This window comes from Podarcis raffonei, chromosome 13 (genome assembly GCF_027172205.1).
Source record: "Podarcis raffonei isolate rPodRaf1 chromosome 13, rPodRaf1.pri, whole genome shotgun sequence".
Taxonomy (NCBI): domain Eukaryota; kingdom Metazoa; phylum Chordata; class Lepidosauria; order Squamata; family Lacertidae; genus Podarcis; species Podarcis raffonei.
Window position 1 is genome coordinate 2866488 of NC_070614.1, and position 24285 is coordinate 2890772.

The window sequence follows — 24285 nt, forward strand, 5'->3', positions numbered from 1 at the left end:
ACCACCATTCCACCTTCATCCATTCCAAAGCAGGACAAAAGCATATGAATCCCCACACTCCGTAAGACTCAAGGGGTGAGTGAATGTTGTGGTCCCCCAAGTCCACTCTTCAAACAGAAGTTCACAGGTAAGTACCCATTTCCAGGGTTTTTTTTGCCAGTGTGGACTGGAGGACACACAGTTGATAGAATGCAGCAAAGCAGTAGAGGACAGGGTGGGATCCCTCTGTATCAAAACCCAAATACAAATGACCCTCTCTTAGCACCTTCCTCCCAAAAATCCCAAACAGTGTCAGCTCAGGAGAAAAACAACAACCCTGCTTTATAGTGCTTCACACAAAAGTATGCAGAAACAAGGCCCGGCAGATATGTCAACAAGTGGAGGAACTAAGTCCCTGGTCGGGGAGCAGGGTTATAAATATATTATTGCCTACCCAGATGTTTGGAAAGTTTGTAGATTTAATTCTGTTATGTTTTAAATTATGGAGGTAAGAAAACATTTTAGTGATAATTTTATCATTTTTAAACTGATTAGTGTTTTTTCCCTACAATAAAGAGGTATATTAATTTTATTAATTAATTGAGTTTTAATTTGTTTTAGTCAGTCTGTTCTATAGTGGTTTTAACCTGTGTATATTAAATCATGGAGATAATGTTTTCTTTAGCGATCCTTGTACAGTCATACCTCGGGTTACAGACGCTTCAGGTTGCGCGTTTTTGGGTTGCACACTGCGCCAAACCAGGAAGTACTGGAATGGGTTACTTCTGAGTTTTGGTGCTCACGCAGAAGCGCCAAATCACGTTTTGTGCATGTGCAGAAGCGCCAAATCGCAACCTGTGCGTGTGCAGACACGGCGCTGCAGGTTGCGAACGTGCCTCCTGCACGGATGACATTCACAACCCGAGTGTCCACTGTATTGCTTTATCTTTTAGTTGTGAACTGCTTTGAGGGTGTTGTTTTTTCTACAATCAAGTGGTACATGAATTTCATAAAATATAAAATAAAATAAAATTGTCATTAAAAGACAGCAGCAGCAGCAGCTTCCTTCCAGCCACCTCCACATACACACACACATGCTGCTTGGCCGCAGCAGAGAAGTGGTCAACTGAATCCCTGACAGCGAATAAGACAGAGTACAAATAGGTATGTAATGTAATAATAATTAATTGCTCTAAAAAAAGGTGCTCTTTTCCAGGCATCTCCCACCACACACACCCCACCTGGACAGGTCGGGAGGACATGTGGTCAGGGGGAAAGGCAGTGTATAAATTAATGAAATAAAAACAACTACAATAAAATTTAAAAGCAGCTGCTTGGACGTGGTGGGTCAGCTGAGTCCTTGTCAGGGGAAAAAGGCGGGGAATAGATAAACGGACAGCCCTTTTAAAGAAGCGCTGCTGCTGCTGCTGCTGCCTTCCAGCCCCCTCACCGAGCCCGCGGGGAAGCCGCCGCCGCCGCCGCCTCCTCCGCTGACATGGCGGGGCGGGGCAGCCCCGGTTCGGAGGAGGCGCGAGGAGGGCGGCGGCGGCGGCGTCACCGCCCCTGAAGGTGGCCCGCGGCGGGGCGGCCCAGCAAGGAAGCGATCCCCTCGGCGGCAGCGGCGCCACCTTTCCCCCGACACGTCCCGCTCGGCTGCCGCCGCCTCTTCCTCCCCGCTTCTCGCCCCTCACCCGCGCGGGGCCGCGGCTGCTTCCCCTCAGGGCAGGCAGCGCTCCCTCACGCCCGCCTTCCCCTCGCGGCGCCTACCTGCCGGCTCCGCCCTCGGCCCCGACCGAACCTTGTCGGCAGGTGCCGCCGCCGCCGCCGGCGGGTATGGGGGCCTCGCTCCGGCCGCCCGAGGGCCGCCCGCCAACACCAGGAAGCGCTCCTACCTGCCCGAGGAGGCGGAGGAGGCCGCTAGACCGCCCCTCTCCCAGCACCGCCCATCGCCGCTGGGCGCCGGCCCCCGAGCGGAGCCGAGGGAGCTGCGCTTCGTCGGTGAAACCTCCGGAGCTGCTCGGCTCTCATCGGAAGCTCTCGGCTCCTTCCGGGGGCTGAGATGGCAGCGAGCGACGTCCACGGACTGAGTGCTGTTTCGCGCCTGCGCAGTGGAGCTGCCGGATTTCCCCCATCCCCCTCACTGCAGGACTAGGCCCCGCCCAGGCCAGCATCCTCTTCTCCCAGGGGCCAACTAGATGCCTGTCAGAAACCTGCAAGCACAACCTGAGCACAAGAGCAACGCTCTCTTCATGTGAGCCCTCTCCTCCTCCGTGAATTGGTCTAGTTCTCTTTTAAAGGCCTCCATCACTGCCTCCTGCGGGAAGGAGTTCCATAGTTTATTTATGCACTGTGAGAAGCCCTTTTATAATACAGTGGTACCTCTGGATGCAAACGGGATCCGTTCTGGAGCCCCGTTCGCATCCTGAGCAGAACGCAACCCGTGTGTGCGGGTCGCAATTCACCGCTTCTGCGCATGCGTGAGCAGCGAAACCCAGAAGTAACCCATTCCGTTACTTCCAGGTCGCCGCAGGACGCAACCTGAAAAGATTTAACCCGAAGCTACTTTAACCCAAGGTATGACTGTAATAATAATAATAATAATAAATTTTATTTATACCCCACCCTCCCCAGCCAAGACCAGGCTCAAGGCGGCTAACACCAGATATAAAACAATTGATTAAGATACAATTTAAAAACAAACTTAAAATACAACATTAAAATGCAGCCTCATTTCAATAGGAACTGAAATCAGAATCTTTTTGGGGATGAAAACGTCAAATCTTCACCAAGGCCACCTGTCCAGACTGGTCCTACGTGGGCCAGAAAAAGCCAGGGAAGTCCCCAAATAGGAGTTCCATCACAGAAGGAAAAAGGGGGGAGGGGATCAATTAATTCCAAGCCAAAGGCCAGACGGAACAACTCCCAAATCTTATCACATTCTGCTTCATCGGATGCCCACGAGGTCTAATGTTATTGAAAGATTATTGAAAGGGGGGGGGGGACCTTTGCCTATCTACATGCATAATTATATAAACTTGTTTCCTCTTCCTTGCCTGTTCTCCAAACCAAAAAACCCCCCAAACACTGCAACTTTTTTTCATCAGGGAGTCACTCTATCTCCTTTTCTGAACTTTTCCCAAATCCATAATATCCTTTTTGAGGTGAGGTAAGTGTACCTCCCTGCATTAACCTAAGCTTTGGAAGCTCCTATAAGGGCATGTGTGGCTTGACATCTGGTTCATTTCTGGCAATTCACCCACCTTCCATGTTACAGTATAACCCCAATCCTAATGCCTGTTTACTCTGAGAGCCAGTGTGGTAGAATGATCAGAGTACTGGATTAGCACCTGGGAGAGTAGGGTTCGAATCCCTGCTCAGCCATGAAGCCTTGGGCCAGTCACAATCTCTCAGCCCTAACCTACTTAATTGATCATAGAATTGTAGAGTTTGAAGGGACCTTGAGAGTTTTCTAGCCCAGCCCCTGCAATGCAGGAATCTCAACTGAAGTATCAAGGGCAGGTGGCTATCCAACCTCTTGCTTAAAAACCCCCAGTGAAGGAGGGTCCTCCACATTCTGAGGGAGACCGTTCCACTGTCTAATGGCTCTTGCCATCAGAAAGATGGTTAGCCAGTTGTTGGTGGTGTAAAGATAAAAGGGGAGGGGGAACAATTTACACCACCTTGAGCTCTTTGGAGGGAAAAGGTGGAATTAATGTAATAAATAATAAAACTAAAGCCCACTTAGTTCAAAGAAGTTTACTCCATTATGTGGTCATACTACCTAGCCTATGGGGCTCCATCAGGAGGTTGTGGACTCTGCTTCCTTGGAGGTGTTTGAGCAGAGGTGGGTGTCATGGATGCTTTAGCTGAGATTCCTGCATTGCAGGGGGTTGGACTAGATGGCCCTCAAAGTTCCTTCCAACTCTACAGTTCGATGATTCTGTTATTCCAATGCACTATTTGCTCAGGAACAAGCTCCATTGATTATAATTGGGCTTTCTTGAGAATTACGGAACAGCCCTGCTAGATCAGCCCACAGGCCCTGCTGTCACAGCAGCAGACTGAATGCCTTTGGGAAGACCACAAACAAGACTCGAGTTTACTTATTGGTAAACTAGCATGGGATAAGGCTGTAGATATCACAGAAGGCAACTCAGCTAAAAGTCGGTTGCATCACGGTTGACAGAACAGCTGTCAAGCTTCACGTGGCACAGGAAAGAGAGGTACCACCTTAGATCAAAAAAAGCTTTAAGTCCTGATATGCCTCATCTGGACAGGCATAACCTGGCCACTACAACCCATGCATTGGCAACCTTGCAGCTGGACTACTGCGATGTGCTTTCCATGTGGGGCTGCCCCTGGGTCCAGACCCTCCAAGTGTCCCTATTTTCCAGGGACGTCCCTGGTTTAGAGAAGCCGTTCTGGTTTCTGATTTGATCCTGGAACATTCCACTTTTCCTTAGGATGCCCCTATTTTCACTGGAGAAATGTTGGAGGGTGTGGAGTTATCCGACCCTCTGAGCTGTCTGAAGGCAAACCTGTATAGGGAAGTTTTTTTAATGTTAAATGTTTTACTATGTTTTTATATATGTTGAAAGCCACCCAGAGTTGCTGGGGTGACCCAGTAAGTTGTGTGGAGTATAAATAGTAAAATTATTGTTTCTCCCTATTTTCATCGGAGAAATATTGGAGGATATGTGTGGTGCAGAATGCCAACAGCATGTTAACACCTTTGCTACAATATCTTCACAGGGTTAGATTCAAGGCCCTTGTGTTCATATATAAAGAGCTGAACAACCTGAGTCCAGACACCTTAGGGATGGCCTGAGCTTTAATCTCTCTGTTTGATCACACTGAGATCACCTACAAGAATATTGCTAGCTGTCCTTCATGTTACAGGCCTGACTGGCTTCCACCAAAAGTCAGACATTTAGTGCTGCCCATGGAACACCCTTCCAGCAGAATGTCAGCAAGCACCCTCACTTTTTATTTTCAGGCATCTCTTAAAAGACCCTTTTTATGTACATAGGCACATGTAACTGTTAAAAATGGAGCAGCCACTCATTTTAAGGATCATTTTTTACTGTTTTTATGGTCTTTTATATTTTATTGTATACAGTGTTGTATGTCACTGGATTATATTGTATGAACTGGCAATATATAAAAATACTTTTATATATTAAGAAGAAGAAGAAGTGTGCAAGGCAACTTCCAAGAGATTAAATCAATGCAAGAAAAATATGCAAAGCAATTAAGAACAACTGAAATCAGTGGAGCAGCATCTAGATTATAAGCAGTATTATGATATTTCATTAAGACCTTGAGCAGCAAAGCAACTTGTACCTAAGGTGTATTAAAAGAAGTGGTTTCCAGGTAAACATGTTTGGGGAGGGTGTTCCAAAGTCAGGGCATGATGACAGAAAAGACTTTTCCCTGGTAGCCACCCAGCCAACCTGGGATACTCAAAGTAAGGCCTCAGCTGACCATCTTAGTACCTTCGGCAGGCTTGTGTGACCTACATAAGGTCATAATGTTTTCCCCTAATATTGTTTAGCTCATAGAACAAAGTCCTCTTGGCTTCTGTATGCCAGACCCTCTACTGCAAAGTATATGAACGTAGCACACAGGAGATGAAGTGCCTTTGGCAAGTGTTCAAGGGGGGGGGGAGCAGCACTCAAGCAGCGATATTTTGTGTGAGAAAAGGGATGTTACAAGAATGCTTTTATCTGCAAAATGTTGGAAAGCTATATATGCATGGGAGGAAACAGTGGACCCCACCAGTTGTGCAATCTGTGCACTGCACTCAAAGCAAGCAATTTGTCATGATGCTTTTTAAAAGGGGAAGGGGGGTGAACAGAGCCATTTTAATTTGAAGGTCACAATTAATGTAAAGAATAAAATCTGTGCTCGGTTCATTTAAGTGGCTCTTCCTGGAATATCCTAGCCTTATGGTGTGTTCTCATTTAGTGTACAGCGGTTATGCCCTAGTGGCATCTCTCCAGTTATAAAATATCTACAGAGGAAGATAAATAAATAATTAGATCAGGAGTCGGGATCAGAAAAGCAGCAACTGAATTAGACTAATTGATTTTCAGATTGACGTGTTTCCAAAATGTGTACCGAGGCACAATAATGCATTTCTATATTTGAGTCTTAGAATAAGATTTGCCATGTATATTGCTACCCTGTTCCATCTCACGCTGCTAAGATTGATAGGTGCCACAACAGCTTAAAGGGTAAAATTAGAAGTGTCTTTTGGAAGCTGCCACACCTTTCTGACCTAGAAGCCCTGCTCCCCAATTTCATATGTGCAAGAACTGCAGGTGGTTATGCAATGGTGCAGGAAAGCTACTTTGTGCATGCTCAGACTATTTCCTACCTATCTTGCATTTCAGAAAACCAATAGTGAATCCTTGGTACAGGAAATGTCCCTGAAGCTGAAGAATGCCAACTGCTGTGGGGAAGCATGGAACAGGACAGCTCTCACACAGAAGGTAACAGGGGAGGAAGGGAAGTTGAGCCTGTGGAACAAGATTCCTCACTATAACCCAGCAGTGGTGATCTTCTAGTTGTTGCCACCATCCTGGACCACTGACCATGTTGGCTGGAGATGATGGGAGTTGGGGTTCAGTTCAAAAATATATGGAGGGTCACAGGTTCTCCACTCCTGAGGGCCCTAAACATTTTGAGGCCTGTGGTCCCCTCTTTTCTTCCCAACCCTATACTGCATAGAACACCAATGTCTCACAACAAATGTAACCGAAGAACCTGAAGAAAGAGACAATGCATGTGCTTTTGAAAATGAGGGGAAATTATTTTAAAGAAGAAAAGGTGTGTGCGGCAGCCCCCAGTATTTAAAGAGCCCCCACCCCTATTACATCATTAGAAATTAGAACCAGAACATAAACCTATGAAACTAGAAAAGAGCAAAAAATATCAATGTTTGGTCCTGATACTAGCTACTGCACCCTCACTAAAGGAGACTGTATGGATGATTCACTAAATGATTGTAGGGTGACGTGTGTACCTGAGCTTATGGCCTCAAATTCTCTTTATCTTATATGCTGCTTTATTGCACAAATGATGATTAGTCTACTGATCCTAAACTGAACAGTTAATTGCCCAACCACCCCCTCCAGAAGCCACTGCTCTCGACTGATTCTCAACTGCCTCGTATTCAAACTCCCTTTCAAATCCTCATCCAATCACCACTCACCACCAGAATTCCACAATCTCTCTTTCCCCCTCCCTCCCTCCTTAACATTCCCATAATAATTCTGATACAATTACCTTAATACAGTGGTACCTCTGGATGCGAACGGGATCCGTTCCAGAGCCCCGTTCGCATCCTGAAGCGAACGCAACCCGCGTCTGTGCGTGCGCGGGTCGCGATTCGCCACTTCTGCACATGCGTGTGATGTCATTTTGAGTGTGTGCACAAGCGGCGAAACCCGGAAGTAACGCAGTGCCGTGGAGCGCAACCTGAAAACGCTCACCCTGAAGCAACTTCAACCTGAGGTCTGACTGTACCCCTATTACATTCAATATTTTATACATTCTGCTCCCTATAACCATACTGTTAGAAGCACTTGAGCTTCCCATTCCTGGCCCCTAGCAAGTGGGGGTGAGCAAACTGCAGGTTCTCCATCCCTTTTCTAAAAACCAGAATTCTTCCCCCAAATGATCCTTGGAATTGAAGTGTTAGGGGATCTGGGGATTGTAGGTCTGTGAGAGGGAAGCCACAATGGCACGAATCATTTTGGGGAAGTCATGTTTTGGAAGGGACCCTGAGGATCATCTAGTCCAACCCCCTGCAATGAAAGAATCTCAGCTAGATGATTCAGGGCCGATGGCCATTCAAGCGCTGCTCAAAAACCTCCAAGGAAGGAGAGTCACTGCTTCAGGCCCTAAGGGCCTCTGGAGCAGGAGAAAACAAGCTTGCTCCATCCTCCATGTGACAGCCCTTTAGACGCTAGTTATTGAAAGGGCTGCATGGTGTGGACCTCACATCAGTGTTATGAGAGTGTCAGCAACACATTTCTCTCTCCCCTTTCTCCACACCATGCAGAATTGAAATGGTACCCAGAAGGCTGGAGTTTGGCGCCCAGCCAGGGCTGGCTGTGGGCAGGATCCTTGCATTGCCGGGAGTTTGATTAGATGACCCTTGGGATCCCTTTCATGGTATGATTATATCAAGCAGCTATAGGAACAAAAAGATGCTTCTGAAATACTTGGGAATCATAGAAAGACTCTTCCCCACCAGTGGCTTCCAGCAAGAGCTTGCATCTTCCGTAGGAGATAGGCAGGCCAGAACAAGGGCGGAAAGGCTCAGAGTTCAGGTAGGTGGAAATGCCAAGTGAGTGCCCTATACTATAGGAATGCTTCCTTCCCGTGTCCCCACCCTCATGCGCCAGACTGGTGCTAGCATGGCTGAGAGCCAGCTGCTTGCTGCTTGCTCTGTTTTTTTTTTTTTGCAAGGAGGGATCCTTTCCCCAGCATATACTTTGTTCTGGCCAAATCCCTGGAGAGACGTGACAACCCTCAGGTACTGGGGCAGAGGGAAGGAAGGGGTCCTTGTGAAACACGTTTGGGGAGTCTGTGGCTTCCAGCAAGTGCTTTTCAGAAGCATTGCTCCCTCCAAGAGGAGAGGCTGAGCATGGCCATCCTGGCTAGTTGCCTTTGACAGGCCTCTCCTCCATACAATTGTTTCGCCCTCTTTGAAAGCCATCCCATCCAAGATGCTCTTGTGGTGCATCTGATTCTCCTGTGCTTCCTTGCTCCTTCAAGGAGATGACTATTGTGAGATCCTTTGGTTAACATCTCTCTGGGCTGGGAAGGATTAAAGAATCAGAGGACTGGTGAGCTTTCCTTGAAGCACAACTGATCAAAGGCAGGCAAATCTGTTAGCATCTTGATAAAGATGCTCAAATGACAAAGGATGCTATCATACCCCGCAAGCCTCAGAAAAAGCTCCCAAGCTGATGGAGAAGACAGCAGTTAAGTGGTCAGTGGGGCTCCAGGTTGTCGTTTCTGGATCCCACCACAGCCCTTCCAAGTTGCCAAAGAAATCAATGTCACAACAGTTTTTTCCTTGCAGCTCCTCCCATGATCCCTTGTGGGGCCTTCTCAGACATATGCTGTGTCTGAACCAGCAGATCCCACCAAACCAAGTAATCAAGGACCCAGTCAGAAAAGGAGTGTGTGCAGTCATATCAGAAATAAGCAAAATAACTAAACAGGTACTAGAAGTCACCCCAGAAGTGGCCCTACTGAACACCTTCCAAGACAACAATGCCCACTCACACTAGAAAGGCTCATAACCCACCGACAGCATCTGATTCAATATGGCTAACTTAACCCGACAACCCCCCTCACCCACGCACAAACAAATCCCACTGCAGCCAGCCAAAGACGATCAACCACACCCTAGGCCACCCCATCCTCTCTCACCACCAAGGAAACATAACAAGCGAATAGAAAGAGAACTTCTCCAGGTGACTCTGAAAGAAACCCCCCAAGCATACACTAAATAAAAGAACTTAAGCTTTGCCACCCAAGGCCTTCTCTCCTGTCCTACCCCCACCCCCACAGATGCACATGGTATGTCTAAAAGCTGTCATGGACACGAGTTTCCGGTTCCAGTCTGCCCGATGGCGGAGGAGAGAGGCACAGAGAGAGAAAAAGGGAATGGAAGGGGTTAAAGCATTCCCTGGAAACCTCCTGGGGTACAGCAGCTGAATGGGCTGCCCCCCCTGTCCAGTTCAACACAGGAGCAGACAGAACCCTCCCAGATCGCCATCGGAAGCAGAGGTTCTCCTAACAATTGGGTTTTAATTGGCATTAAGTGAAGGCGCACTGCTTGTCACTGGAGTAGATGTGAACACTAAAACTCTGGACTCTCCAGATGCATGGAACTGAGGTTTGAAATTAGGAGAAGATTTTATTCTGTGTTGGAGGGGGGTGTAGCAGAGGGAAGCCTTCTGCTATTTTTTATGAAAGTTCCTACTTTTATGATTTGGCAACCCTCTCCAAACACAAATTTAAATATATACAAGTGAAGATGATTTGACATACTATGTAACTTTGAGATTTAAAAGAAGATTTAAAGCTGTGTGTGGTTTGAAGGGTGTGAAAGGGGGAGCCTTGTTTTGATGGATGTTGCAGGGAAACTTGAGCTTAACCCCCCCCCCAATAAGAAAGAGATTATGGAGGGTGGCTTGGTTGAATCTTAAAGATCAAACTGGGTTCAGGTCTGATTATGGGACTAAATTGGCCTTGGCTCCTCACTCCAATTAATGAGGGGGGGGGCAATTGGGAGGTTTTCCTTTGAGAGGCCTACTGAAATGAACAGGAGCCATGAAAGAGCACAAACATATTTCAGATCATAGTTCTGCATTAAAATGTATGACACTGGAATCCAAAAAATATCTGTCTTCAGTGGTTATTTCTACCGAGATTTTGTTTTTGTAATTGTACAGACACGACTGGTTGTCAATGGGTTTCTTTTCGCTATTAATATGCATTGCAAAGCATGTTGCTACAGCTTTTCTGAAATTCAAGGATACAGAATGCTTTCATGAATATTTATGGTCACACTTCTGCTTCCTATGGTATAATTTAAGAGTCCCAGTAATGATTCAGTCTAACAGTTTCATGAAGAAAGCTGCTTCCCTTCTCATAGAGGTTGAATTAATTGTATTAGTTGTGCAGAAGAGCATTCCCTGTGGTCACCAGAGTTTTAAGCCTCAGCTTCTGGCTTTTCTTGGCAACATCACATACACAAAATGAGAAAGGTCAGCTGAAATTTCCAACATGGCAATATGCTATTCAGCCACTGTTTGCCTAGAAGGGCCATGCCTTTAACCCCACCTCGTGGTTGTATGGATCCTTCCAGCTTCCCACTTGTACTGAGCAAAAATCTATAGCAGGGAGCCTCCTGCAGGCTCTCTGTGTGATTTTGACTGAGCATAAATCTGCTGCAAGTTTGCTAAGGAGCACAAGAGTAACCCCAACTGACAAAGTGCCATGACCCCACAGAGCATCAAAGTACAGAACAAGTTACGCAGCTGTACAAAGAGAAGGTAAGCAATACATATTTATTAAGTAATGCATCCGCTGAAACTAAAACAAAGGCATTGTAAAAGCATTGTGTGCCAGGAGCTAAATCCTGGGAGCATAAATCTGTGCATCCTAGGGGACAATAATCTTGTAGAAACTTAACTTTCCTGCTCAACTGCAGCAGCAAACCACAGGCAAAATCCTTGATTAAATCCATTTTTTAAGAAGAGGTAAAAACTAATGTATATTCCACAGTATAGACCTAGTTGGTAAAAATAAGATCAGCCAATCCAAAGTTATAGACTTGGGACTCATCCACACTTCCTTTTGTGCCACACTCTAGGCAAAGGTCCTGGTTGCCATTTGTTCCGATTCAGTGGTAAAATGTAGGTTTTCCTGGGGAAAGTGGAAGGAAAAAAACACTTGGACGCAGACATCTGCCTAGAAACACATACCCTCCAAGTGTCCCAATTTTCCAGGGACAGTCCCGGAATTCTGATTTGATCCCAGAATGTCCCTGTTTCCTCTGCCAGTGCTGCTGCCACTGAGCTCAGGAGGGATGATGAGCCAGGGCTTGTCCAGAGGTGGCAGCAAAGGAGCCACCTCTACATGGCCGCTGCTGCCAGCCTCCCTTGCGCAGCTGGTAGGGGCTGCTGGAGAGTGGGTGAGGAAGAGAGGCTGCACCTGCTGGCTCTGAGGGGCTGGCAAAGGGCAGGGCTCTGAATCACCGGAGCAATACCAGTAAGCGGTGTCTCCTGATCTTGAAGTAATTGTGGCTTTAAATCCTTGTATATCTACCTGTATAATGAGAACGTGGCACCAGCTTCGGTATATATATCTAACTTGGCACCAGCCAATGGTCTAGCCAGCTGGCCTGATAAGAAAGGAAGTTGACTGGAAAAGAACAGGGTGGCCAGCAAGGGAACTGTACTTGGCTCAGCCTGAAGGACAGATGACATCACGAACTCTCTCTCAACCTTCCTCTGTGCCAACCACAGAGAAAAAGCCCACACGTGCACCCACTCCCAGACCATATCAAAGGATGGAATGGAATTATATCATGAGAACACCTGCTGATCTAGGCATTGGCTACAGCCTTAAAAGAGTATAAAATGACTGTGTTTGGTGCGGACCATTGGGATCTCATATTGGAACCATAACAAAGAAGGTGCCAGTACTCTGGACCTGATTAGGAAACCATTTTGTAGGATTGCTGGCTTGCCGCTTCCCCAGCAGTAGTGGGATGTGTCAAGCCTTATCAGGGAGCTGAGTCAGCCAGCTGTTCATTAGAAGCCGAAGGGGCAAACTACTGAGTTTCGTTCCGCAAATTCTAACTACTTTGCTTATCTTAACAGTTATTCTGCTGATTACATGTTACTTAGTGTTAAGTCTTCACTTATTGTAGGTCTTTGCTTATTGTAGAGCTTTATATTTCATACTAGTGATTAGATCCTATTTTGTAGTATTATTCTGCCTTATTGCTAACATTTGTCCATCGATAAACTACTTTCTTCTCCACCTAACAGTCTGCTCAGTCCCCCATCAAATGTCTCCAAAGATACAAATAATAAGAAGCTCACTAGATCAGGAACAGGATCATAAAGTCCAAGAGGATTCCAGTGTGGTTTAACACGCAGAATTGAGATAGCTCTTAAAGGCAAGAAGACTTCCTTTAGAAAATGGAAGTCTTGTTCAAATGAAGAGAATGACAAACTGTGGCAAAAAAAAAGGAATCAGACAATAAAGGATGCAACCCCTCCCCCTCAACTGTGAGGAGCATGTGTACTAAAACTTTTATGTGCAACAATAAAAAATAATTTAAAGACATTAGTAGCAGCAGGAGACCATCTTGGGAAGCAGTTGAGCCTTAGCATGACAAAACGGTCAAGGGTGTTATGAAGGGTGGAAAAGGGGACTGCAGAGATGCTGTATGAATTCTTAGCCTCTGACTCTATGCCTGAACTTATTTTCTCAGGAAGCGAGTCTAAAGAACAGAGGCATTTAACAGACCCTCCAAGTGCCCCTATTTTCCAGGGACAGTCCTGGTTTTACAGAAGCCATCCTGGTTTCTGATTTGATTCCAGAATGTCCTGAGAAAAGTTGGAGGGTCTAGAGCTATGTGACCCCCAAGCCAAGGAGAGAAGTGGAGACCTCTCCCCCCCTTCCGAGTTTTTCCCCCCTTTTTTCTGTCTGTTGTTGTGGCTGGTTGGGAGTGCTATGTAGTTCTCTAGATTTCTAGAGGGTTGGACATGGGTTAGAACTGTTTTTGAAAGTTGGAATCACTTTGTGATATACAATACTCAATATAATCAGAATATCCCTGTCGAAATACTGGCTTTTTGATCAAAGGTATGGGATTTATATGGCCAGCAATTAATGGGCAATTGGTGCTGTTCTAATATCATACTACAGTAATGCTAGCTAATGATAATTTGAAATTTAGTAAAGCGATGCATTATGATAGGGATTCAAAAATAAAATGGAAAATATTGGGGGGGGGTCTTCAAAAGCCAGATGAATGTGTTTCCTGGGTCAAATTCAGTTGCCAAAGGGCCACTGCAGATTTAGATTCATTGTCTGCAGGATTCAGGGTTGCCTACTGACAAGTCATTGCTATTTGTAAAGTCTGAGCAAAAGCCACTACCAGCAGTTGTGTTTCGTGCACAGTACACTGCAGAGCCTGCGTAAGCATTCGCTGTGACCTCAGCTCTCCATTTCACATCTTGCTGTAGTTCAGACCACATAAGGTCTCCACGCCAATCAAGCCACAGAGGGTGAAGAATTGGCATTTATTCCTTTCTCAACTTTCTCTCTCCTAACATGCCCTTCTGGATTGCACTCTTCTTAAAGACTTGAGGAATGAGGTTATCACCCCTCTTTTATTGTCCATTCCGGGTCACCCAGCCACTGCCACACTGCCCTTTCTCTTGGCAGATCAAGATGAGCAGGAGACAGCAAAAGTTGCAAGTTTTTTAGCTGGGGCAATTAGAATAAGATCCACTATTTGACTATTGATTCAAAACCCTAAAATGTATTTTATATAATTGACTTTTTATTTCTATTCTTTGCATATTGTATTGTTGTTTTATTGCTATGGCTGATGGCTGACGCAAATAAAGATTCATTCTCTCCTAACAGGAAGCTGCCTTATACAGAGGGACTCCACTGGTCCTTCTAGCTCAGTACTGCCTACTCAGACTAGTAGTGGCTCTCTAGAGTTTCAGGCAGGGGCATAGCTGTCAATGTTTCCCTTTTTTTAAGGGAAATTCCCTTATTCCGAATAGGATTCCTCTCAAGAAAAGGGAAAGGTTGACAGCTATGGACAGGGGTCTTTCCAGTCCTGTAAGGACAGGCGGCACAGCTCTGTGTGTAGACTCTGCACCAGGCAGCAAGGCAGCTGAAAACAAACAGTCACTGCAGAAGTTCAAGCAAGTTATATGCTGCAGCCGCCTCTATTTCCTGGTACCTGTCTCTACTAAATAACTGTCCTTCTTTTTACCTTTGGGTGGGCCTTATTAAAATTTAGCTAACAAAGTTTGCGAGAGTTATCTTCAGGGTTCAGCTTCCTGCCTGGGTTCTCTAAAAGATGATTGTGCAAGCATATACATGTCTACTCAGAGCAGAGGTAAGTCCCAGTAAGTTCTGTAGATTTCCTCCCAGTTAAGTGTTGTGGTCGTAGTGTTGTGGTCGCAGTCTGAATGGCAGCTGAGTGTGTTGTGGAACATAAATACATGTGTGTGGACTCTTAAAGCAGCATGGCACAGCCTGCCATTTCACACGTTGTGGCTGGTGAAGTATTTGCATACTGTCTATTTACTGCATACTGCATACCTATTGTGTTTTTCTACTATATCTTTAGCAACAGTTGCCATTGTATTTTGCTTTTAAAACAGTAAATAACAGGCTATTGCAGTATAAATAAATCAAGTATGCAATAGGCAAAGTAGAGCCTTCTGCAACATGTCATTGTGGGAAGAGGGCAGCAATCCTTCGTATAATTTTGCCCCTATTTTCATGGGTCAGATGTGGAGAGTCCTTTGTGCTGCTTTATTTCCCCTTTGGGCTAGGGCTCAGTCTGTGATAGCAAATGATAATCATGTCCGTACCTTCCTGCTTGCCTTCTCTAACTAGGAAATTGCCCAAAGTCAATTCTGTAGTTAACAATTTGCCAAAATGCCACACCCCCTATCCTGCCAACACAGGTTTCATTTTCTGCTGGACTCTTTACGAAAGATTTACTTCCTTGCAAACACAGGGCTCTGTAGCTCAGCATGGAAATTGATAAAACCACTCACCAAGGGCCTGACTCACCAGAGGTGGTATTAGCTGAAAATGCCCTCATTTAAAAGGAAAACACGGCCAACTCCAGTAATCTGTCAAGTCAGCAGCTTCACAGCTTCAGAAGAGAGGCCTAAATCATCTTAATTGCAGCTATGGCCCATGTATAGCTCCAGCATTAACTACCCTCTGCATCCAATAATCAAGTGTGTCATTTCAGAACTGAGTGTGTATAATATTTAGCAAGGTGCACTGGTTCACCCTTACAACCCATTCAGTTTAAATTGCAAGAAAGCAGTGTATTTGAAGAGCATTTGTTGGGATTCTTTAATACCAAAAGGGCTATAGCAAACATGCACCACCCGGATGCACCGTGCTCTGCCTCCTAAACTAGGGTTCTCACAGTACTCTTGCCAAGGTATCAGAATTCTTTATTAAAATAAATAGAAACCTTCCAAGTAGCGTACTTGGATTGTCAGTGAGTTTCAGGTTCCAGCCCCCAAGTCCCTTTAAGGAGTGGAGGAAAGTCATTCATGCAATGCCAGCATGAGAAACTCTTTCCCACTTAATTTTCTTAAGAGCTTCCTGTATTTCCCCTTTAAGATGGGCTGGGCCTGCCAAAGAACAAGGCTGCTGGGTCCACTTGAGATACATTGCATCATCAGCATTTCATCATTTCCAGTAAGGGTAAAGAGTCTGAAAACATAGCTAGCCAATTTAAGTGCTACCATCAACCATCATATGTTATGTGCAGAAAAATATTTTCTATTCAACCAGCACTTGATGTCCAGCATCTAGCTGATTCATTTCTAATAGCAAAGTGGCCACATCTACCACGGCTACAAGCAGCAAGGAGTGAATCCATTTCCGCCTGCACTGATTTACAAGCCTGACTGAAGCAAGAAAGAGGCATTTCCTTTCCATCAAGTGCCTCTGGGACTCTGGCGATTTGCAACAGACAGTTTTAGGCAGTCACCTGAGTTCTACAATCCATAGTCTACATAAATGGATTTTATATGCCTGTCTAAAGATCAGCAGTGTTCATACTCCCCACCCCGCAGACTGGTTAGACTGGAGCAAAAACGTACGTTCCAGTCTAGGTATACAAGTGTGTCAAAAGGAATAGCCACACCATCAGCTTTTCAAGGAATATGTACCCTAACAAATGACAAGTACAAATGACAAGTAGCTAGTGAAATGTGCACCTTATCCCAAGTCCTAGCTAAATTAGGGGTAGCAAACATGTTCTTTATTTATTATTGCTGATTATATACAACATATTTCACACAAGTGCTCAAACACTGTGTGCAGTAAAATGTCTGCAAAACAACAAGTCTGCTGTATGATTGCTGTGAAGAAGTTCATGGACCAAAGCTCTGCAGAGGCAGTAATGCTTCTGAGTATCAATTGCTGGAGCTGGAAACCACAAGAAAGAGACTGCTCTTGTGCTCAGGCTTTCAGGCTTCCCTTAGAAATCTGGTTGGCTACGGATCCCGAAGGACCAGACAAAACTATTTATGTATGTGACCACAGCTGTGCTTAGCCCAGAAATGGAAAGATGGTACAACTCCGACCAAAGAAGAGTGGCAGACAAAATTGATGAACTATGCCAAAATGGCAAAACTTATAGGAATAATTACTAACCAGGAGGTCTTTAATAAAGAATGGGGAAAATTATAGGAATAATTACAAACCAGGAGGTCTTTAATAAAGAATGGGGAAACTTATAGGAATAATTACAAACCAGAAGGTCTTTAATAAAGAATGGGGAAAGTTTATAATTTATATTGTAAAAACTACATACATTGGTAGGATTGACAGAAAACCTGTAAAAATTTGAACTATGGATTGACAAAGGATTTATAAAAAATAGAGTTATGATAGAAAGGCAGAGGGGGAAATCATTACATTAAGATCCACAATGGTGGGGAGGGAAGTCAGAAGGGATTATACGTTTATGTATTTAATTCATTTGTTTATGTAAAATAGAAAATGCAAAAATATATATTTATTTTTAAAAGAAATTGGTTGGCTACTGTGAGAATAGGATGCTGTGTGAAGCTGCTAATGTTTAAATCAACTGCAGACTCAGAAATTACACATAGATTGGTTGGTTGGCATCCGCCTGTCTCAGGAGACAATGGAGGAGTATGCCTTTGTGGGTGAAGTTCAACTGTTGGAAGATTGCCTGCTGTGGAGATCTTTGGAGATCTCTCCAAAGTGGCCCATTTCACTTTGAGTAAACACCAGTCCGTCTCCAGTCTAATAAAACCCCACTGCCCTTCTATTTATGGGCTTTGGAAAAACCCCCAGAGAAGTAAAGAGCGCTGCACAAGAAAACAGAGTAAAACCCACTGTTAGAACAACACCACAAATGAATCAGCATCCATTCAGATTAGGAAATCACACCCTAAAGATACACATGGATCCCTTTTGCAACCTTCCACACCCTTTTATAACCACCACCACTCATGTCAGGATATGAAAAATCCTACTGGAACTGTAGATGCCCTTCCCTTCCTTTGTTAGTGAAGCCGTTCCTTGAAAGACCAAGCCTTTAAGGATAATCCCAACTAGATTTGGTTAGGAAGAATCAAAGAGGTTAACTGTGCCTGCATTTCTCCATCACTGCCTTTCTCCTGGATGTTCCTAGGTAATAAACAGCTATGGCTATGATGTCCTAGCCATCACAAATCATAGTGAACAGCACCCTGTGAGCCCAGTGCACTGGTGCAAAAATTGGTCTCCTGGTTCATAATAGAGTAGACCCCCTGAAGAAGACTCCCTACCTATCCACTTGGAAGAAGTAACATTCACCCTTCACTCTCTAATTCTGTTTCCTTCCTGGCCACTCTAATTCTCCAAGACCTTTGATGTGTTGCCTACAAACAAGGTGCTATTTATATTTTGTCACCTTTTTCACTAATCTTATATGTCTTCCTATCTTCTAATATGCTCCTATCTCTTTATTTGAGTCATTAGTCACACCCTCGCTTCTGCCTTCTCATATCACACCTATGCTGCTCCATCTTGCTTGCTCTTCCCCATCTCCTCTCCCCTCTAAAGATATCACCGAATAATAGTTAATTCAATCTGAGTGCTGCCTGCTTATTTTTATTTTTAAAAAACACAAAACCCTGCATATACAAGTGCTCTGAACTCTGTCTTGTCTTGTTGCTCATTCCCTTTTCTGGAAATACCAGTTTTGTGCATGCTGACTCTAGGTTAAAAATTCCCTCATGCGTTCCATCAGTGTATGCATGTAATTATATATATATACACACACACACACACACACACACACACACACACACACACAAGGCTATATGGTAACAGATGTAAGCAGTAAATAGTAGCCACCAGCCAACATGGCTGTAGTTTTGTCTGCGAAAGTAAACAAAAAGCTATGGTTCAGTTAAAGGTGAAAGATTTATATGATCTGAAGAGAAACCAGAGTTAGATCAAAAAGTAACTGATTGGTTACAATATCATCAACTTAACAAAACTTTAAAAATGGATAAAAGGAATGATTTCTCAAATCAAATCTCACAGATTGAAAGAGACCTACTAGAAAATACCATTAAAGTATTTCCCCACATGTACAAATTGTTATAAGAATGGGAGAAAGAAGATGAACAGCTAAAATCTGTGATGATACACTGGGCAAGAGATTTAGGATATAACTTATTATGCAAAGAACTGTGAGAATGCAAAAAAATGTAAATTATTTACTTGCTGCCTCCTCCCAAATGCGGGGTGTGGACCCTATGGGCCTAATTTGGCCCAAACCACACACCTGCTTCATATCTGATGTCATATGTGTGAGCTCCCAACTGCTCCCTTGCAACCGGGACTCACTTATGCCATCTGCAGAGGGGAAATGTACATTTGCAGGTGTGGTTTGAATCTAAACAGGACTTTATAGCACAACCAAGATGAAAGAAAATGCTTTTAAATAGTTACTATCTCAAGCAAAACACACAGTGGTACCTCGAGTTAAGAACTTAATTCATTCTTAACCTGAAGCACCACTTTAGCTAATGGGGCCTCCCGCTGCTGCCGCAGCACCAGAACACAATTTCTGTTCTCATCCTGAAGCAAAGTTCTTAATCCGAGGTACTACTTCTGGGTTAGTGGAGTCTGTAACCTGAAGCGTATGTAACCTGAAGCGTCTGTAACCCTAGGTACCACTGTAGTAGAAAATGATTATTTTAACACAGACTTTTAAACCCATTTGAACCATTTTGGATTCATAGAATCATAAACTGTAGAGTTGGAAGGGACCCCGAGGTCATCCAGTCCAACCCGCTGCAATGCAGGAACCTCAACTAAAGCATCCATGATAGATGGCCATCCAACCTCCAAGGAAGGAGAGTCCGCAGCCTCTCAAGGAGTCAGTTCCATTGTCAAAGGGCTCTTACTCACAGTCCAAAAGTTCTTCTTGATGTTTAGTCAGAATCTCCTTTCTTGTAACTTGTTTTTTTTTAATAATATTTATTACTTTTAAAACTTACAAGAGAAAAAAGAGAAGAAAAAAGACAATAAGAAAAAACAAAAGAGAGAAAAAAAGACAGCACAGTACAATATATAAAAAATACAAAACACAACCTTAACACATTAAACTAAACAAAACAAAACAACAACAGTTTAAAAACATACATCATACCATTTCATTACTCTATCTTTCATTCCCTTGTTTCATCGACCTCCTCTCACCTCCCTCTCTGAAGCCATTTTCTCTCCCAAAATGACCTCAAATATTTCTCTGCAAGGTCGAAGGAAAATGGGAAATCTCCCCATTGTCTCTTTCACAAATCCTGTCTTAAGGGCACATTTAAGATATGAATAGGATGTGAGCCTGTGACCTGTGACCTGGATTCAGGAATTGAGTAGTTATCATAACAAGAGTGGCCAGGATGCCCAGGTAATCTAACCAAGTAACCTAGCAGACAGGAGAAAAAACAACTCACTCAGATTTCTGTTGTAGTCCGCCCCTTCTCTGATTTCTTAAAGGGGTGGTCTTGGGCTACACCCCTTCTGTGATGTAGGTATTTTGTATCTAGGGGGTGGTCTTGGACTCCAGGGCGGGCAATTTAAAATAAGGGCTTGTGCACACGGCTCGGGGTCCCTCCCCCCCTCCCGTGTGTGGGGGGAACACCCTGTTGCAACAGCTTTAATAAAGATCAGGCTTACTAGCTGCTTTGCTTCTCAATATTCTCTGGTTGGTCTCTGTTATTTTGTCCTACCGACAGAGAACCTACAAAAGGACTCTATATGGGCTCTTGGATACCCCATAAGGGAAAAGGAACAGTTTTTTCCTTATAACAAGAACATGCTTCACAGCCATGAGGGCTCTGCCACCTGAAGGTTCTGCGGGCATATGAGGGGAATTGCTCTGGCATCTATATCATGCAGGGGCAATAACTCAAGCTCAAGCTCCACCAGCCTCTAGATCCTAGAGCCCCTCAGCCAGAAGACCTGAAGTATGGGAGTGTGTCCTAAATTTTCCCTAATTGAGATTACTGGGGCTGAAGATACAGGCTTAATTTTGCAACCTTCACTGCTACAGACAAGCTCAGGGTGATCCACCTGCTGCCTCTCTTGCTCATGGCAATGATCAGCTCACAGAAAGTTGCTTTGCTTTCAATATTAGTGCAGGCAAAGGGATGAGTCACTGCCTAGGAAAGAACAGTCCTAGGCGTCACATCAGCCTATAAAGCCTCTAGTCCTCCTTATGTGGCTGTAAAAAAGACAGTGAGGCAGGCTTACTAGAAATAGAACCTATTAATATTGGAAGCACATTCATTTCCCCCATAATATTTCTTGCTGGCTTCCTTGTGCTCAAACAAGGCTTCAGAAATGGTCCAGTTAATGGATTTTATCAACTACTAAACATTTAGGCAACAAATGAAAGGATTTCAATGTTGCTTAATCAAAGTGCTACTGCAACCTATATGCAGAATAAGGCAAGCAGTGAAAATGCAATTTAATAGACAATATTTAATAAAGGCCTTTTGTTTATGCATAATAGTTCCTGTGCCTCTAGCATCACAGTCAATTTAAAATGACAATAAATAGACCAGGCTAAAGTGCCCAAGGTGGAGCTGTGCATGCCGAGACTGCTTCTGCCCTCTGTGATCCATTCAGACTCCCTCTGAATGCTGCTTACCCAGAGGTGCCAAGATCAATATCTGAAGTGACTGAATATGGCTCTACTGAACTTGGCAGGAGCTGATACACTCCTATTTTTCCTGCAAACTCCACAAGCACGTAAATGTTTTCCTGCAAACTCCACAAGCACGTAAATTATCTGTTGCTGGCCTCCAGTCTGATCTTAGTGTCAAGCATTCACCTGCTGCAGCACCTATGGCAGGTGCATGAGTCTTTGTGTTGGTGAAATGCCACACAGAGAGAGGGAGGGAGGGAGGGAACTGGAGGCTGCAGGTTTCTGTGCATACTATCACTCTTCCAGAATAATGAGGTTGTGACAGGAAGAATTGAAACAACAAAGTTATTAATGAATTCAAGTCCCAGATATGTGTTTGTGAGCAAGGCAGGGGCTGGGTGGAATATAAGATCTGCACAAGCTGTAACCACAGGCGTCCTTGACAAGATTTAGTCTCCTGCATGCTATCTCAAGACATGCTTATCTCCTAAGGAAGACTGTTGTGCAAACAGTGAGCAGGAGGGAGGTGCGAAAAGGAAGACCAGAAGACCCTGTTTTGCAGCCTTGCTGTTGTGAAGTGGGAAATTCTTTCTCTTCCCATGTGTATCTCTTCTATCTAGAAGCAGAAGTGTGTCTCAGCAGTTGGAGCGTATTGCAGTGTTGTAATAAACGTAGACTGCTGTGATGGGACAGTAGACTGTGCCCAAGGTGTGGAGGGGTAGGGAGTCAAGTGCTGTTGCAGAACACACAGAGGTGTATGCGCCAGCCCAGCATCTCTTCCCTTAGCCAGCTGCCCTCAAGTGCCCTGCTCCAGTGACAACCTTGGAGTGAGTGGCAGGCTTCTCCCAGGCATCTGGCTGGCCATGAGGAGAACAGGTTGTCAGGCTCGATGGGCTACCGGCCTGATGCAGCAAGCTCTTCTTAGGCACAGCTCTCAGTTCAGTGAGCTTTTGTACATAGAAGGAGAGAGGAGGACACTGTCTTTGCCTCAGGCAGCAAAATGTATTAGACTGGGCTGACTGTACCAGTTCAGGAGGTGGGCTGAGGAATCCATTCCTAACTTCTTCCCCACATTTAGATAAAGCCAAACAAACAAACAACCAACAAAACACTTCCCACTCCTACCTGGAAATAAGAGCAGCTTAGGACAATATGGAGAGGGACGCAGGTGGCGCTGTGGGTAAAACCTCAGTGCCTAGGACTTGCCGATCAGAAGGTCGGCGGTTCGAATCCCCGCGGCGGGATGAGCTCCCGTCTTTCGGTCCCAGCTCCTGCCCACCTAGCAGTTCGAAAGCACCCCTAAGTGCAAGTAGATAAATAGGTACCGCTTTATAGCAGGAAGGTAAACGGCGTTTCCGTGTGCTGCGCTGGTGCTGGCTCGTCAGAGCAGCTTCGTCACGCTGGCCACGTGACCCAGAAGTGTCTCCGGACAGCGCTGGCCCCCGGCCTCTTAAGTGAGATGGGCGCACAACCCTAGAGTCGGACACGACTGGCCCGAACGAGCAGGGGTACCTTTACCTTTAGGACAATATGAAGAAACAGGTGGGGATCTTTTTTTCAGCCTGGGACTACGTTCCCTTTTGGGCAGCCTTTAGGGGTGGAGCAATGACTATAATTTTTACCTTTATACAACTGGCTGGTCTCTGTGCAGACTCACAGTCCTCTCTATCCTCCATCCAGGCAAGCAAAGGAATGAAGAGAAATAAGGACACAGAACATCCAGGCAAAAACTGTGGGGATGTGCTGGAGGGCCAGGGAGGTGTGTGGCCTGGGGAGAGTTGAGGGGCCAGGTGTCTGGGCCCCTGGACCTGAGAGTTCCCCAGCCTGGCTTAGGGCATCATCTGGTTCAAGTTCAACCCGATACTTGGTCTGTTGGTTTTCTAGTTGCAGGGAGGTTTTGTTTATGTTTTGTGTTTGAATAGAAGAAACTCACAGCTCACAGTGCAACATGCATATAGACCCAGCCTAACTCTTGGGGAAATGGGTGTGTCTTCAAAGTGCCTTGTGGGCTGGTTCATGCCCATCAAAAGGCCAAAATCTGATATGACCAGAACATTTCCTCCCAGAAGCCTTTTTATAGTTCTCTCATCTGAGGAAAACATTTGATCCCACTAAAGCTGAACTACAGAAAAATGACTAATCTGGGAAATTTATGTACAGAGGTGAAAGCGGAACAATGCTTCCCAGGCTCTTTTGACCTTTGTGTTGGTTGAGATTGTCACCTGGAGAGGCTATGTGTGGGTGTGCTCTTCACTGCAAGGTGTGCAAACATGCAATGCTAAGGCACAACTTGCAACCTTGATACACATGTTGTGGTTGTGTAAATACACTAGAGAATTCTGGGAAATTATCTACACATAACCTACATTTCCTAAAAGACCTGAGGCCTTCCTACTAGGGATAATAAAAAATGATTTACCAAAGAAGGCTCTCAACCTATATTTATATGTGACTGCTGCTGCTAGAGTTGTCTACGCAAAAAAATGGAAAGAAAAAGAGTAACCTATGAAAGATATATGGCAGAATAAATTGATAGAATGTACAGAATTAGCATCTATGACCGCGAAAATAAGAAATAAAAATGAGCCACAGTTTAAAAAAGAGTGAAAGTGCTTGGGAGAATATTTTAGAGGGTATAATATTCAAATCTCCAGATAATCTCAAATAAAGAAAGACTTGAGACAAAAATGTGCGGAAGATCAGGATATGCAGCTGTTCAGGGTTTGCATAGAATGCCATGGACAGGTGGACTGAGAAGTACTTAGGAAATGGATAACTGACGGACAATGTATGATGTATGTACA

The 24285-nt window shown here is 44.8% G+C and overlaps 1 protein-coding gene across 6 annotated transcripts in view; it reads right to left on the reverse strand.

The window, feature by feature from the left end:
* Nucleotides 1-24285, reverse strand: part of PTPN3 (protein tyrosine phosphatase non-receptor type 3) — a 261139-nt gene that overhangs the window by 62653 nt on the left and 174201 nt on the right. The window contains exon 1 of one of the 6 annotated variants that reach the window (XM_053362367.1): nt 7007-7027. The exons of 3 other annotated variants lie outside the window; for them this stretch is intronic. The gene's annotated coding sequence lies outside the window, so the exon portion shown is untranslated. Of the gene's footprint in view, nt 1-1746; nt 1832-1871; nt 1931-7006; nt 7028-24285 lie in introns of those variants that run through there. 2 more of the 6 variants (XM_053362366.1, XM_053362365.1) reach the window with 2 other exon arrangements.